The following is a 16,720-nucleotide window of genomic DNA, read 5'->3' on the forward strand; positions in this document are numbered from 1 at the left end:
CTCCACCCAAAGACAGCCAAGTACCCGATTTCTATTGGTTAAGAGGAAACAGTAGAAAACCGAGGTGAAGTAGGAACGTTCATCTTAACTTCTCTCTCTTTGTTGTGTTTCGATAGGTCGATGTCTTGATGTGGTTGGGTTTGCGAGGGGGGGTTGTGAATAAGATGAGTACCCTTGCTGTTTTTTGAAATTTCCAGTACCGCTAGCTGTTTGGCCTTTATATGTGTGAATGTTGGGCATGCTGCATAATGGTAGCTAGGTGTGTTGGACTCTCTTGCAGATCGTCTGTGAACATCTTTGTAGATGATGTGGCAAATTCGTCCTCATTATCAAAGAACCAAAGCATTTCAGAGTTTTTGTAGAATTAAGATAGACTTTATTAAATACGCAATAGAGCCGAGGTGGTTTGCAAAGCATCTCCTACTCCACCCCCCAGCTCTCAGTTTCTATAGTCATTCCACATACATTTTCAGCTTAACCCCTCCCTCCTGGGTTCCCCACACCACTGTCTCCAGTTTCCATCTCCTGACTGCTCCACCCACCTCCCTAGTTTATGGTAGTGGCTCAATCTGACTTCCCCAAGCCTTGTCCTGCACAAATAACAACCCTGTCATGTAAAATTAATCATGTTCAGTTTGAACTCTGTTCAACCCTGGCTCACCCTGGCTTGAACTGGAGATTGATTTGTTGGACATGACAGGTCCACACTCAATCTCTCAAACATACCCAAACCCAACTCCTCTCTTCCCTCCCGTCATGCTGTAATTACTCATGTTTAGTCTGAACTCTGTTCAACTCTGGCTCCGTTTTCAGGACTTTGTCTGAGGAGAGAGGCAAAAGGCAACAGTCTGGTTTCAGTCTCTGATAAGGTAGGACAGCCGTGGAAAAGCGAGGAATTCGACCCGAGGTCAGATCCCCATTTCACACACACACACACAAACCCAGTGAGAGGAACCAATTAAATTATTGCCTAGCAACAGAGATGTACCCCTGTTTAACCTTGGCTCCATGTTCGTCATGTTGTCATTAACTTTGTTTATCTCATAGTTTACTGAAAAATCCTCATCATAGACACTAGGGGGAGTGTGATGACAGATGGCAGTCAGATCCCATCATGAGCAGTGTCAGACATGTTTACAGTGTTAGTCAGGGGTCAAGAGGGGCAGGATCATTATGAGATGGTTACTAAGACGTTATAAGGATTTTATAAATGCTTATAACAAGTCGTATGATGCATTATAACTGCATTACAATGCCTTATACCTTTCAACATTGAGTAAAATGTTACCAAATTATTCTGCGTCTATGTTCTACCTTAGCCGTTACGCCAAGAGATCCGAACCTCTCGACGAGGTTGTCAGGCGGTTGGGCTCAGGTCGCTACAGTCCAGCATGACTCATTGAGATGAAATTATCTTTAGAGGGTTTTTAACCGTTTTGAGCAATAGTGTACATCCCAAATGGCACCCTATTCCCTATATAGTGCACTACTTTTGACCAGAGCCCTATCGACCCCTGTCAAAAGTAGTGTGCTATGTAGGGAATAGGGTGCCATTTGATAGCATCCATAAACTCTCACAGCTGGATGCTTTGTGAAGAACTGTGGTCCTCTGTAGCTCAGCTGGTAGAGCACGGCGCTTGTAACGCCAAGGTAGTGGGTTCAATCCCCGGGACCACCCATACACAAAAAAAAAATTATGCACGCATGACTGTAAGTCGCTTTGGATAAAAGCGTCTGCTAAATGGCATATTATATTATTATTATAACTGATTGCGTCCGATGCTTTGAGAGAGCTTCTGGCTTTGTTCTTCTGACAGGGCTGCTATTGAAACTGGATCGGCCACCAGTCAGTCGCCTCTTTCAGAGGGAACGACATGGTTTTTCCACCACCTTTTATGCAACGCCCTGAGGAGCCCTGATCTCTGTTCTGTGTACGTTTACCGTTTTCATACGATCGTGATCTGTACAACCTTATATTAACACGTCATTACTAACATGACCGGTGTATATCTCTTTAAAAAAGGTAAACAATAGCCACCGTCTAAGAACCATTGTTCCCTCCTGACGTTGTCAAATGTCTGAATTAATTCAGTTCTTGATTGGCTGATAGAAGGAAACGTATTTATCTTTCACTCATCTATGGCAGGTAGCCTCAGTATGATCAGTATCATATCAGTATTGTCAGGTTTTGGCCATGACTGTTCGGGTTTTGGTCACTAGATGTCCCCATTGCACCTTTTTGTACCTTTTGTTTTTCTTGCTCTAATTATTGTTTGCACCTGTAGGTCATTCCCTTGTTAGTATTTAAACCCTGTGTGTTCCTCAGTTCCTTGCTCAGTGTTTGTAAGTTAGCACCCAGCCCCAGCCCAAGCCTTGTTTTATATAGATATTTCTCTGGTGGGATTTTCCAGAGGTTCTCTGGTTTAGTTCTTGTGTTTTGTTTGAGTAGTCTTTTGAGGTTTGTTTTTTCCCTGCTGTTTTTTACCACTTTGTGGAGTTTCTTTTGTTTTTGGAGGTTTTCCTCTTTGTGCCTCTTGGCTTTATTTTTTGGACTTTGTGGATTTAGCTTCTTTGCCTGAAGATTTTGTTCTTTAATAAACCACCATCTCTAGTACAGCTGTGTCTGCCTCATCTTCTGGGTTCTGACAATTATTAGTGACTGTTTCTCGCACCGGGTCGTGACAGAAACACTGAGCCCGTATTATGAACCCAGAGGCAGCCAGTACCCAGGATCTTTTTTCCATGCTGTCCCACCATGAGGGGACTGTCCAACGCCACGAAGCTGCTCTGGTTCAGCAAGAGGCCTTAATGGCTAGACATTCTCAACTTCTGTCAGAGATGCTGACTTCCATAAAGCAGATTTCGGATCGACTTTCCCCGGCAACCGCTTCTGCTCCAGTTCATCCGATTCAAGGGCCCCTGGCAGTTAATCCCCTGGCTGAACCTCGTCTGCCGCCTCCCCAACGGTTCTCAGGGGATCCGAGTGTTTGTAAGGGGTTTTTCACCCAATGTTCTCTCTCCTTTGAGCTGCAACCATCGTCGTTTCCCACCGACCGGTCCAAGATAGCATATATCATCACCCTGCTGTCGGAAAAGGCCCTAGCCTGGGCTACTGCTGTGTGGGATGCCCAAAGTCCCTGCTGTGCCAGCTACTCTACCTTTGCTGAAGAATTCAAGCGAGTGTTTCAAGGTCCTACCAACGGCCCTGACTCAGCCAAACAGCTCCTGACTCTCCGCCAAGGTCGGCGCAGCGTGACGGACTATGCCATCCAGTTCCGCACTGTGGCAGCAGCAAGTGGCTGGAACGACGAGGCGCTCACAGTGTGTTTTTTGAAGGGTCTTTCTGACACCATCCAAGATGAACTGGCCACTCGGGAACCACCGGACAACCTCGAGTCCCTTATCAAGTTGGCTTCACGCATAGACCAGCGTCTGAGAGAGAGAGAACAAAACCATAGACCGCTCACCCCAGCTCCTATCGGTTCCAGCTCCGAGTCTCCACCTTTATCCTCGCTGGCTCCACCAGAACCCATGCAGGTTGGACGCATCTCCCAGGCTGAGAGAGACCGCCGGATGAGGGAGCGATGCTGTCTATATTGCGGCAAACCGGGCCATTTCCGCTCCACGTGTCCCGGGCTCCAGGGAAACGCACTCTCCCGTGCAGGCCTGGGAGGACTGTAACGGGAAACATAACCTCCTCCCATCCATCCAACTCCCGCCTGCTCATTCCAGTTACCCTCTCCTGGGACGACCACGAGTTTTCTCTTCAAGCCTTGGTAGACTCTGGAGCCGCAGGTAACTTCATGGATGGGATCTGGGCGAAGGAGAATGGCGTTCCTTCTGAACCTCTAAGTGACCCCATAAGGGTTACTACGTTGGATAGAAGTCCTTTGGGATCTGGACTTGTCACTCGTGCCACTACCCCCTTACGACTTTCAGTTTCCCAACACCAGGAAGTGATGAACTTTCATCTGATCTCCTGTTCCGAGTTTCCTCTCGTCCTTGGTTATCCCTGGCTTCACAGCCATAACCCTCACATCGACTGGTCTGTGGGCACTATCAAGCAGTGGGGTCCTACGTGCCAAGCCACTTGTATCTTCCCGAGTTCCCAGAGTTCTCCTTCCGAGTCTCTAGAATCCATCGACTTGTCCCGAGTTCCCGAGTGTTACCATGACCTCAAACTGGTATTTAGCAAACAGAGGGCCACCAAACTACCACCCCATAGACCTTACGATTGCACCATCAACCTGTTGCCGGGGACCTGCCCTCCCAGGGGTCGGATCTTTTCCCTTTCCCCTCCCGAACGAGCTGCTATGGATACCTACATCAAGGACGCTCTGACAGCAGGCCTCATGCGTCCATCTACCTCGCCGGCGGGAGCAGGGTTTTTCTTTGTGGCCAAGAAAGACGGTGGATTACGACCTTGCATCGACTACCGGGGACTCAATGCCATAACCGTCCGTAACCGCTACCCGCTACCTCTTATGGCCACAGCCTTTGAGCTGCTCCAGGAAGCAGTTGTCTTCACTAAGCTTGACCTGCGGAACGCATACCATCTTGTGCGGATCAAACCCGGGGACGAGTGGAAGACCGCTTTCAACACGCCTACTGGTCACTACGAATACTCGGTGATGCCCTTCGGCCTGACCAACGCTCCGGCTGTGTTCCAAGCGCTCATAAACGATGTGCTTAGGGATATGCTTAACATCTTTGTGTTTGTTTACTTGGATGACATCCTCATCTTTTCGAGCTCCCTTCAAGAACACACTAAGCATGTCAGACAAGTGCTCAAACGCCTCCTAGACAGCCATTTGTACGTTAAGCCGGAGAAGTGTGAATTCCATTCCTCTCGAGTACAATTCCTGGGATTTATAGTGGAACCCGGACGAGTCCAGATGGACCCCAAGAAGGTAGAGGTGGTAGCGGATTGGCCCACCCCCAAGTCCGTTAAGGAAGTTCAGCGTTTCCTGGGCTTCACCAACTTTTACCGCAAGTTCATCAAGAACTTCAGCTCGGTGGCAGCCCCTCTCTCGGCGGTAACCAAGGGTGGCAACACAAGGTTTCTGTGGGGAAGAGAAGCTGAGACGGCCTTCCAAGGACTCAAGCAGCGCATCCTCTCTGCTCCCATCCTGACACTACCAACGGCGGATGAACCTTTTGTGGTGGAGGTAGACGCATCAGAGGTTGGGGTTGGAGCTGTCCTGTCTCAGAGGGGTGAAGACAAGAAGCTTCATCCTTGCGCCTTCTTCTCTCACCGGCTTACCCCGGCCGAGAGGAATTACGATGTGGGGGATCGTGAACTCCTAGCGGTTAAGATGGCATTGAAGGAATGGAGACACTGGCTCGAGGGGGCTTCTCAACCGTTTCAAGTGCTTACGGACCACAAGAATCTGGAGTATATCCAGCAGGCGAAGCGGTTGAACGCCAGACAAGCTCGATGGTCTCTTTTCTTCAGCCGATTTCAGTTTATCCTCACCTATAGACCCGGGTCGAAGAATCTCAAACCGGACGCCTTGTCACGAATCTACTCTCCTGCCATTCGAGAAGATACTGACATGACTGTCCTTCCGGCCGCTAAGATCGTGGCTCCGATCTCGTGGCAAGTGGAGGATACCGTGAAACAAGCTCAAGCCTTCGAACCGGGCCCTGGAGGAGGTCCTGCTAATCGGTTGTTTGTTCCCAAGGCAGCAAGGTCCCAAGTCCTTCGGTGGGGGCACTCCTCTCGCCTCACCTGTCACCCGGGCGTAGGCCGCACCTTGGAGTTCATCCAGCGTAAGTTCTGGTGGCCCACCATAAAAGAAGACGTTGCCACTTTCATCAAGGCCTGTTCCGTGTGCTGCCAGGGCAAATCTTCTCACCTCCGCCCTCAAGGACTCCTTCACCCTCTATCTATTCCCCACCGACCCTGGTCCCATATCTCGTTGGACTTTATTACTGGCCTTCCTCCGTCCCATGGTAATACTACGATCCTAGTCATCATCGACAGGTTTTCTAAGGCGGCCAGGTTTGTTCCTTTGACCAAATTACCTTCTGCCAAGGAAACAGCTGAGTTGGTGATTAACCATGTGTTCCGAGTCTTTGGGATTCCGCAAGATATGGTTTCCGACAGAGGTCCCCAGTTCGCCTCAAGGTTTTGGAAGGCCTTCTGCCAACTCATAGGGGCCACGGCCAGTTTATCTTCAGGGTACCATCCGGAGTCCAATGGCCAAACTGAGAGGATGAATCAGGAGCTGGAAACCACCCTCAGATGCATGGTTTCCAACAACCCGTCCACTTGGTCATCCTTCATTGTTTGGGCCGAGTACGCGCACAACACCTTGTGCTCCTCCTCCACTGGTATGTCCCCGCATGAGTGTCAGTTTGGCTATGCGCCTCTATTGTTCCCGGACCAGGAGGCAGAAGTCAGAGTGCCTTCAGCCTCGAGGTTCATCAGACGCTGTCGGCTTACGTGGAAGAAGGCACGTCTTAATCTTCTGCGTTCCTCTCAGCAGTACCAACGACAAGCCAACAGAGGTCGCCGTCCCGGTCCTACCCTGTACCCCGGCCAGAGAGTATGGCTCTCAACTAAGAACCTACCACTATGGGTGGAGTCTCGCAAGCTGTCCCAGAGGTTCATCGGTCCCTTTAAGATTGCCAGGAGAGTCAATCCCGTTACTTTTCGCCTGCACTTACCCAGATCACTTAAGATCAATCCAACATTTCACATTTCTTTATTAAAACCTGTTGTTTTTTCTCCCCTTATCCCGGCAGGCAGACCTCCCCCTCCGCCCCGTGTCATCGGTGGCCAGTCGGCTTATACCGTCCACCGGATACTGGATTCCCGTCGGGTGCAGCGGTCCTGGCAGTATCTGGTGGACTGGGAAGGCTACGGTCCCGAGGAGCGCTCCTGGGTTCCTGCCAAGGACATACTGGACCCTGACCTCATTCGTCAGTTCAGGGCCCTCCACCCTGAGAAGGCTGGTAGGAACGTCAGGAGCCGTTCCTAGGAGGGGGATTCTGTCAGGTTTTGGCCATGACTGTTCGGGTTTTGGTCACTAGATGTCCCCATTGCACCTTTTTGTACCTTTTGTTTTTCTTGCTCTAATTATTGTTTGCACCTGTAGGTCATTCCCTTGTTAGTATTTAAACCCTGTGTGTTCCTCAGTTCCTTGCTCAGTGTTTGTAAGTTAGCACCCAGCCCCAGCCCAAGCCTTGTTTTATATAGATATTTCTCTGGTGGGATTTTCCAGAGGTTCTCTGGTTTAGTTCTTGTGTTTTGTTTGAGTAGTCTTTTGAGGTTTGTTTTTTCCCTGCTGTTTTTTACCACTTTGTGGAGTTTCTTTTGTTTTTGGAGGTTTTCCTCTTTGTGCCTCTTGGCTTTATTTTTTGGACTTTGTGGATTTAGCTTCTTTGCCTGAAGATTTTGTTCTTTAATAAACCACCATCTCTAGTACAGCTGTGTCTGCCTCATCTTCTGGGTTCTGACAATTATTAGTGACTGTTTCTCGCACCGGGTCGTGACAAGTATGTGTCATAATACCCATAAAACCTAGCGGTCAAACAGGGAAATGGTTCCAATCGTTTTTTCCACCATTCATTTTTTTCCCATAGGGGATTTTAGAAACACTTAAAATAAGGGCTGTGTTTCGTGTGGGCTCACCCTGGCGTGACGTTTTGATAACCGTGTAAATCTCTCTAGGACAAGGTGACTTTTATCAATATATTCGCCTGTATTTACCCCCCCCCCCCCATTAGCAGCTAATTAGCTATTGTGGCTACCATAAAGAACTACAAATGCCATGATGATCTGGACGAGACTGCCGAATCGAGGTAAAGGTAAGAATCTCTGGATTAACTATCTAATGTTAGTTAAATGTAGTAATGAATAAATTGGCTACATTTATTTAAATGTACAATTCTGTGAACTGCCTTGTGCAAGTTTTAAATTGACACAATACCTGTCAGAAAAGTTGTCTGTTAGAGATGACGTGCAGGAGTTTGCAGGGATTTGTAGTTTTGCATGATGTCTACTTTGATACCAATTAGCATTTTCGAATATGTGAGTAAATAGAGACGAATATATTGATAAAAGTCACCTTGTCCTAGAGAGATTTACACGGTTATCAAAACGTCACGCCAGGGTGAGCCCACACGAAACACAGCCCTTATTTTAAGTGTTTCTAAAATCCCCTATGAGAAAAAATGAATGGTGGGAAAATGATTGGATTGAATGGTAGACACCTCCACGGCGGGGGGGGGCTCTATAGCCATCTGCAGCGCAAGCGCGGGCAAAAAGATTTGAGGAAAACAACAATTGTTTTAATCAAATCACACGGAGCGCGTTCAGTCCTCAATCCGCAGCAGTGTCCTCTCCTCCTCTCTCCCTCTTCAAGCACCATGTCGGCATTCACCACATTTGACCTGTTAGCTTTCAGAAAGGGTTGACATTTGTTATAATGCCTTAGAGGTTTTTTTCTACTTTCTACATTACCGATAAGGTAACACTTTACTTGACACCCAGTCACGGTCATAGCCATGTCACAATATGGTCATAACAGCTGACATAACTTGTCATAACCTGTCATAATATGGTCATAACACTGTAATGACACATATATTTAGACCTGTTGTGACATATATTGCGTTATTTTATGGCTTATATAAGAGTGTCAAAACCCACAAAAGCTCAATTATCATTGTAATTACGCACACATTGATGTCAGACATGCACCTACCCCAATGCTCTGATTGTTGATGACTGGGATGAATGCAGGAGCAGATTTCAGGAGCAGGACAAGACACCGTCTTTTTGACTGATGACTGACATAAGGGCCTGTACCTGATAGGCCTATCTGGCTTAAATGATTATGATGGTCACAATGCTTCTTTACTTCATAAAGTGTATTTTCTTAGTCCAAGTAAAGTGACAAAGGATGGTCATAATGCTTCATGACAGTGTCATCAAGTGTATTTAAAATATGATAAAAAAATAAATTAAAAAAACCTGTCTGTAAATAATTAATTAAAACAACAACAAAAGACTTTAAAAAAAAAAACTTTCAAATGAAAGGAAACTTCTTGGTGGGGAAAAAAAAACATTTAAATAAATGTAGATGTTATAACCAGCCATAAAGTAACAACAGGTGTAAATATATGGGTCATGACATGGCCATATTATGACAGGTTATGAACATGTCATAATGTGTTATGACGCTGGGTGTCAAGTGAAGTGTTACCAGAGATAATGATGATGGTCTATAAATCTTACTATGTTATCATGTGTTTATTTACCTCACAATGTGTCTCTGTGTCGTGAAAATGCAGATGTTAAAAATTCAACTTTGCATTATCTTATTTCTGGCATAGTGTTTACATCAGGAGACTGCATCATTGCACTGCAGAAGACAGGCGCTCCACCAATGTCATTAGGTGAAATAAATATGGAGAGGAGGGGCTATGGAGCGGAGGAGGGGCTATGGAGAGGAGGAGGGGCTATGGAGAGGAGGAGGGGCTATGGAGAGGAGGAGGGACTATGGAGAGGAGGAGGGGCTATGGAGAGGAGGGTGGATGGAGAGGAGGGGCTATGGAGAGGAGGGGCTATGGAGAGGAGGGGATGGAGAGGAGGAAGGAGATGGAGAGGAGGGGCTATGGAGAGAAGAGGAGATGGAGAGGAGGGGCTATGGAGAGGAGGAGGGGAGATGGAGGGGAGATGGAGAGGAGGGGCTATGGAGAGGAGGGGGGTGGAGAGGAGGGGCTTTGGAGAGGAGGGGCTTTGGAGAGGAGGGGGGCTGAGAGGAGGGGAGATGGAGAGGAGGGGCTATGGAGAGGAGGGGGATGGAGAGGAGGGGAGATGGAGAGGAGGGGCTATGGAGAGGAGGGGAGATAGAGAGGAGGGGCTATGGATAGGAGGGGCTATGGAGAGGAGGGGAGATGGAGAGGAGGGGAGATGGAGAGGAGGGGAGATGGAGAGGAGGGGAGATGGAGAGGAGGGGCTATGGAGAGGAGGGGAGATTGAGAGGAGGGGCTATGGAGAGGAGGGGAGATGGAGATGGAGATGGAGAGGAGGGGAGATGGAGGGGAGGGGAGGGGAGGGGAGGGGAGATGGAGAGGAGGGGAGGTGGAGGGGAGATGGAGAGGAAGGGAGATGGAGGGGAGATGGAGAGGGGAGATGGAGAGGAGGGGGGTGGTCTTTTTTATTAAACTATAATCTCCTGGCTGACCTCTGGCTCTCTGCTAGCATGTCTCAAACCATACCCCTGAGCAGATTTCTCTTTCAAACACACACAAACACACGCACAAACACACACACACACAAACACACACACATAAACACACACACACACACACACACACACAAATTATCGCAGGCATGCTCACACGCTAGCACACACACACTGCAGCATTTTCCTAAACCTTCCCCAGAGCAAAATAAAATGTGAAAAAGCAAAAGATGAGCCAGAGGGGGGTTATGTGAGAGAAACAGAGAATCTAGCCTCTTTCCTGAGTAATGCAGCCTCTCACCCCCCCTGCCCAGCTGCACCACATGGTACGGTCCAGATCGATGTCACAGGCATTTAAATGAAGAAGGAAGAGCAGCAGAGGTTGCTAGACAGCTGGGCCAAACCAGGCAGAAGCAGGGGTGGGGGCAGACAGATACACAGACACCGGGACAGAAAGAGAGACAGAGGGAGAGTGGATGGATCTACAGGACCAGCTCTGTGTACGTATGACATGACAGAGATTAAAGAGGACAGTGGATGAGCCTGTGTGTGTGTGTGTGTGTGTGTGTGTGTGTGTGTGTGTGTGTGTGTGTGTGTGTGTGTGTGTGTGTGTCACTGTTATTGTTTTGTCTGAGTGTGTGTCTCTCTTTCTCTCCTTGTCATCATCCCTCTCCCCCTTCATGTGAGCCTATCTGGAAAGAAAAACAGTGTTTGGCATGTTCTATCTCTCTGGCAGACAGGGCACAGTTCAGTGTCTCATCAGAACATCAGGTATAACAGGCAGAGAGGCACACATCACTACCCTGATACCAGACAAACGAAAACAACGCTAGCTAGATAGCGATCTCTCTCCTCTAAACTCCTTGTCTGGTCCCAGATCTGTTATTGCTCTATAGCCAGCTCCAATGGATGTGTTAAGACAGCACAGACAGATCTGGGTCCAAGGCTAGCTAATGCTTCGATACCCTGATCCCAGACAAACAAAACAACGCTAGCTAGCTACTTCTCTCCTCCCCTCTTACCCTCTTCTCCCTGCTGGTTAACTATCTCTAGCTAGCTATCTCCTCTCTAGCTATCTCCTCTCTAGCTATCTCCTCTCTAGCTATCTCTCCCTCTCCCTCCCTCACCCCCTCTCTCTCTCTCTCTCTCTCTCTATCTCTATCGCTATCTCTCTCTCTCTCGCTCTCTCTCGCTCTCTCTCTCTCTCTCTCTCTCTCTCTCTCTCTCTCTCTCTCTCTCTCTCTCTCTCTCTCTCTCTCTCTCTCTCTCTCTCTCTCTCTCTCCCCACTCTCTCTTCTCTCTCTCTCTCCTCTCCTTCTCCCCCTCTGCTACCCTGTCGCCAGACAGACAGTGACTTGTGTAATATTCCCCTGGTGCATTGTGGTAGTCTTAGCTGCACAAGTCTATAGTATCAGTCATCTCTTTACTATCGTTACTGCTGATGGTTAATGAAACGTACTGGTTGATGAACACCCACAACCCATGGTGTTGCCGGCTCTATGCTCTAACCCACTGAGACCCTGGACCCACAGCTGTACAGTTGTGGACTTGACACAACAATCTGAGTGTTGTCGGGGGGACGTCTGAAACTCAAAACAGGAAACCAGTAGTGTGGAGGAGGTCCAAGACCAGACTTCTCTTTGAGGACGTTGATTACACAGGAAGCGATGACCCTCCACTTTTGACCTTTACTCTCCTTATTATCAGTTCTTAGTATCAGATTGTTTTCACTTGATCGTCATCCCTCCCTGAGGACCTTTGACAACAACAACACAAGCTCTGGGTGAGGTGGAGGCAGGTCAGTTCTCAGGTGTGCTTTTGAAATGTGAGCGTTTGGCTTGAACCAGAACACACCTGGTTCGAGGAGAGCCCAATGAAGGTTAGGGTTAGGACCTAATATGTTACATATAATTGGTTCTGTGTATTGCTATTATGCACGGAGTGGAAGTCAATTAGCAAAGGGGATACCATTTGACCTCCTTTTCAAGCCTCACCTACAATTGAATCCAACAAAAGAGTGGAGACGTTACCGTGTGTTATATATAATATAGGAATGTTCTGGACAGTTTTCCCGTTGTCTCTCATGACACACTGTGGAACATTAATTTAACAAATCGACAAGTTGGCCAGAGCACGTGCAAGATATGTTTCTGGGCACCAATGTTATGTTTCCACACCCTATGCAAGATATGGTTCTGGGCACCAATGTTATGTTTCCACACCCTATGCAAGATATGGTTCTGGGCACCAATATTATGTTTCCACACCCTATGCAAGATATGGTTCTGGGCACCAATGTTATGTTTCCACACCCTATGCAAGATATGGTTCTGGGCACCAATGTTATGTTTCCACACGCTAACTGTATTACCTGAATACCTGTAGACATGATTGACTGATTGTCCTAGTCGATGATTTTGCATGTTGTGTTTCCGGGTCAAATCTAAGTCAATGGTACGACTGAGATTTGGTTACCTGGAGTTCCTTACTGTACAAGCAGAATATATGATCCTTACAGATTATTGTCATGATACCATGTATCCCTCCAACTGTGTCCCTGTAGAGCCATAATGGATGCTACCCTGTACAGCCCAGTACAATATGTTGCTCCATGTGAAATGTGCCCGCTGGGGGCTAGTTTCTCCTTGGTGTGTATTGTGTGGATGGGGAGTTATGTAACCATTAGATTATCTAAATATAGCAGCCATTAGGGAATTAGATACATAAAGGACAGGGCCGGTGGCAGTGGGATTTGCTGGATACACACGCACGCACGCACACACACCCAGCTGGATTAGATACATACAGGCCCGTAAGGCTCAGCTCTGGACGCCCTCCACACACACATACGGGTAACTGCCAAAATAAAGGAAACACCAACATAAAGTGTCTTAGTAGGCCGTTGGGCCACCACGAGCCAGAACAGCTTCAATGCACCTTGGCATAGATTCTACAAGTGTCTGGAACTCTATTGGAGGGATTACGACACCATCCTTCCGTGAGCAATTCGGAAGAATGGCCGCTCCAGAATCTCCCAGAAGTGTTCAATTGGGTTGAGATCTGGTGACTGAGACACACACCCTTTAAACCCGCTATGTTCCTTTTGAGACCCATCTTTCAAAGTCACAGATCTCTTCCTCTAGCCATGGTAGCCAAAATAATGGGCAACTGGGCATTTTTATACATGACCCTAAGCATGATGGGATGTGAATTGCTTAATTAACTCAGGAACCACACCTGTGTTGAAGCACCTTCTTTCAATATACTTTTGTATCCCTCATTTACTCAAGTGTTTCCTTTATTTTGGCAGTTACGTGTCGTTCATTAAGACCTGTACAAATACACTGATGGCAGTGGAGGCTGCTGAGGGGAGGACGGCTCATAATAATAGCTGGAACGGAGCAAATGGAATGGCATCAAACATATGGAAACCATGTGTTTGATGTATTGGATACCATTCCACTTAATCCGCTCCAGCCATTACCACTAGCCCGTCCTCCCCATTTGAGGTGCCACCAACCTCCTGCTCCTGCCGCTGACCGCTGGCTTCCCACTACTGTTAAGAAGAAGACCCAAGGACATGCCCGCTGTGGACAGCATAGACAGCTAAACCTCGTGAGTCCCACGGTAACGCTGGCGCGTCTTGAACTTGTAACCCCTTTTTTACAGACTGCTGGGTTATGGCTTTGAATTTGTCTATTTCTTCTGCATCTGTAGATGATACCCACTAGTCTGTGTGATTAATGGGGGATGAGCTAGAGCTGTGTTTGTGAGAGAAGGTTGGATCCCGAAAATGGTTATTTTCACAAAAAACGTCTGTAAAGTCTGAACGGTTTCAGCTACAAACTATTATGGCCCATCTATGAAGATCTGAGACTCACGAACACGCACATGTAACACGTTTTGCTCTATGACACTCACAAGCTACACAAGAGTCATTAGAAGGTAAAGGGTTCTTCTAGATAGAAGATCATAGGAAATACCAGGACATAGTGTCTATAATACTGAGTCGTTAGAAGGTAAGGGGTTCTTCTACATAGAAGATCATTGGGAATACCAGGACATAGTGTCTATAATACTGAGTCATTAGAAGGTAAGGGGTTCTTCTACATAGAAGATCATTGGGAATACCAGGACATAGTGTCTATAATACTGAGTCGTTAGAAGGTAAGGGGTTCTTCTACATAGAAGATCATAGGGAAAACCAGGACATAGTGTCTATAATACTGAGTCGTTAGAAGGTAAGGGGTTCTTCTACATAGAAGATCATAGGAAATATCAGTACACACAGTGCATTCATAAAGTATTCAGACCCCTTCCCTTTTTCCACATTTTGTTACTTTACAGCCTTATTCTAAAATGGATTAAATACGTTTTTTTCCTCATCAATCTACACACAATACCCCAAAATGACAAAGCGAAAACAGGTTTTTAGACATTTTTGCAAATGTATTAAAAATTAAACACAGAAATACATCCCTTTGCTAAGAGATTCGAAATTGAGCTCAGGTGCATCCTTTTTCCACCTGTGGTAAATTCAATTGATTGGACATGATTTGGAAAGGCACACACCTGTCTATATAAGGTCCCACAGTTAACAGTGCATGTCAGAGCAAAAACCAAGCCATGAGGTCGAAGGAATTGTCCGTAGAGCTCCGAGAGGATTGTGTCGAAGCACAGATCTGGAGAACGGTGCCAAAAAAATTCTGCAGAATTGAAGGTCCCCAAGAACACAGTGGCCTCCATCATTCTTAAATGGAAGACGTTTGGAACAACCAAGATTCTTCCTAGAGCTGGCCGCCCGGCCAAACTGAGAAATCGGGGGAGAAGGGCCTTGGTCAGGGAGGTGACCAAGAACCCGATGGTCACTCTAACAGAGCTCCAGAGTTCCTCTGTGGAGATGGGAGAACCTTCCAGAAGGACAACCATCTCTGCAGCACTTCACCAAACAGGCCTTTATGGTAGAGTGGCCAGACGGAAGCCACTCCTCAGTAAAAGGCACATGACAGCCCGCTTGGAGTTTGCCAAAATGCACCTAAAGGACTCTCAGACCATGAGAAACAAGATTCTCTGGTCTGATGAAACCAAGATTGAACTCTTTGGCCTGAATGCCAAGCGTCACATCTGGAGGAAACCTGGCATCATCACTACGGTGAAGCATGGTGGTGGCAGCCTCATGCTGTGGAGATATTTTTCACTGGAAGACTAGTCAGGATCGAGGGAAAGATGAACAGAGCAAAGTACAGCGTGATCCTTGATGACAACCTGCTCCAGAGAGCTCAGGACCTCAGACTGGGTCGAAGGTTCCACCTTCCAACAGGACAACAACCCTAAACACACAGGCAAGACAACGCAGGAGTGGCTTCGGGACAAGTCTCTAGATGTCCTTGAGTTGCCCAACCAGAGCCCGGACTTGAACCTGATCAAACATCTCTTTAGAGACCTGAAAATAGCTGTGCAGCGAGGCTCCCCATCCAACCTGACAGAGCTTGAGAGGGTCTTCAGAAAAGAATGGGAGAAACTCCACAAATACAGGTGTGCCAAGCTTGTAGCGTCATACTCAAGAAGACTCGAGGCTGTAATCTCTGCCAAAGGTGCTTCAACAAAGTACTGAGTAAAGGGTCTGAATACTTATGTAAATGTGATATTTCAGTTATTGTTTTTTTATACTTTAGCAAACATGTCTAAAACCTGTTTTTTGCTTTGTCAGTATGGGGTATTGTGTGTAAATTCATGAGGGGGAAAAAACTATTTAATCAATTTTAGAATAAGGCTGTAACGTAACAAATGTGGAAAAAGTCAAGGGGTCTGAATACTTTCAGAATGCACTGTAGTGTCTAAAATACTGTAATAAGCTCACATAGTTGCTGTCACAAACTCCAAACTCTAAACAGTTGTCTCTGACTAGTTAGATATTCATTTCCCACTGAGCAAACAATATCTATACTTAAAGCATTCTTATAAATAAATAAAACTATCAGGTTTTTGCTTGGCTGACCTTATTTTTTGATTGACATTTGTCAATAAAACTCATGAATGCAACTGTTTATGTCAAATTGTATTCTACTTGTAGCCCTGGTTGTCCTGAAAATAAAATAGTAAAACACTTCATTGTGAAGCTAAATACGAGGGCAGAGCAAAGAGATTAATGAAAGTATTCAGCTTGTTTTGCTGTACGAAGCCTGGTCCCAGTGGAGTCCAGTAGCATGTCAGACTGTATATACTGCTGGGCAGCGGTCCCTCAGACGTTCTACCACTTCAGGGGTTGGAGGCCGGGATGGAATATCAAACGGGGAACATTCATATTTTAGATCCTTGTCCGCTGTTTGGGGGAGAAGATTAATACTGTCACACACACACACAGACACTGATGCTGATTGCTAAGTACACTCTGGGGCACAGGAAGGTGAAGCACATACTATATCCCTCCCTCTGGCTGTCTGGCTGTCTGTCTGTCTGGCTTTCTGGCTGTCTGGCTGTCTGGCTGTATGGCTGTCTGGCTGTCTGACTGTCTGGCTGTC

This window comes from Coregonus lavaretus (genome assembly GCF_964263955.1).
Source record: "Coregonus lavaretus genome assembly, chromosome: 20".
Lineage (NCBI taxonomy): Eukaryota > Metazoa > Chordata > Actinopteri > Salmoniformes > Salmonidae > Coregonus > Coregonus lavaretus.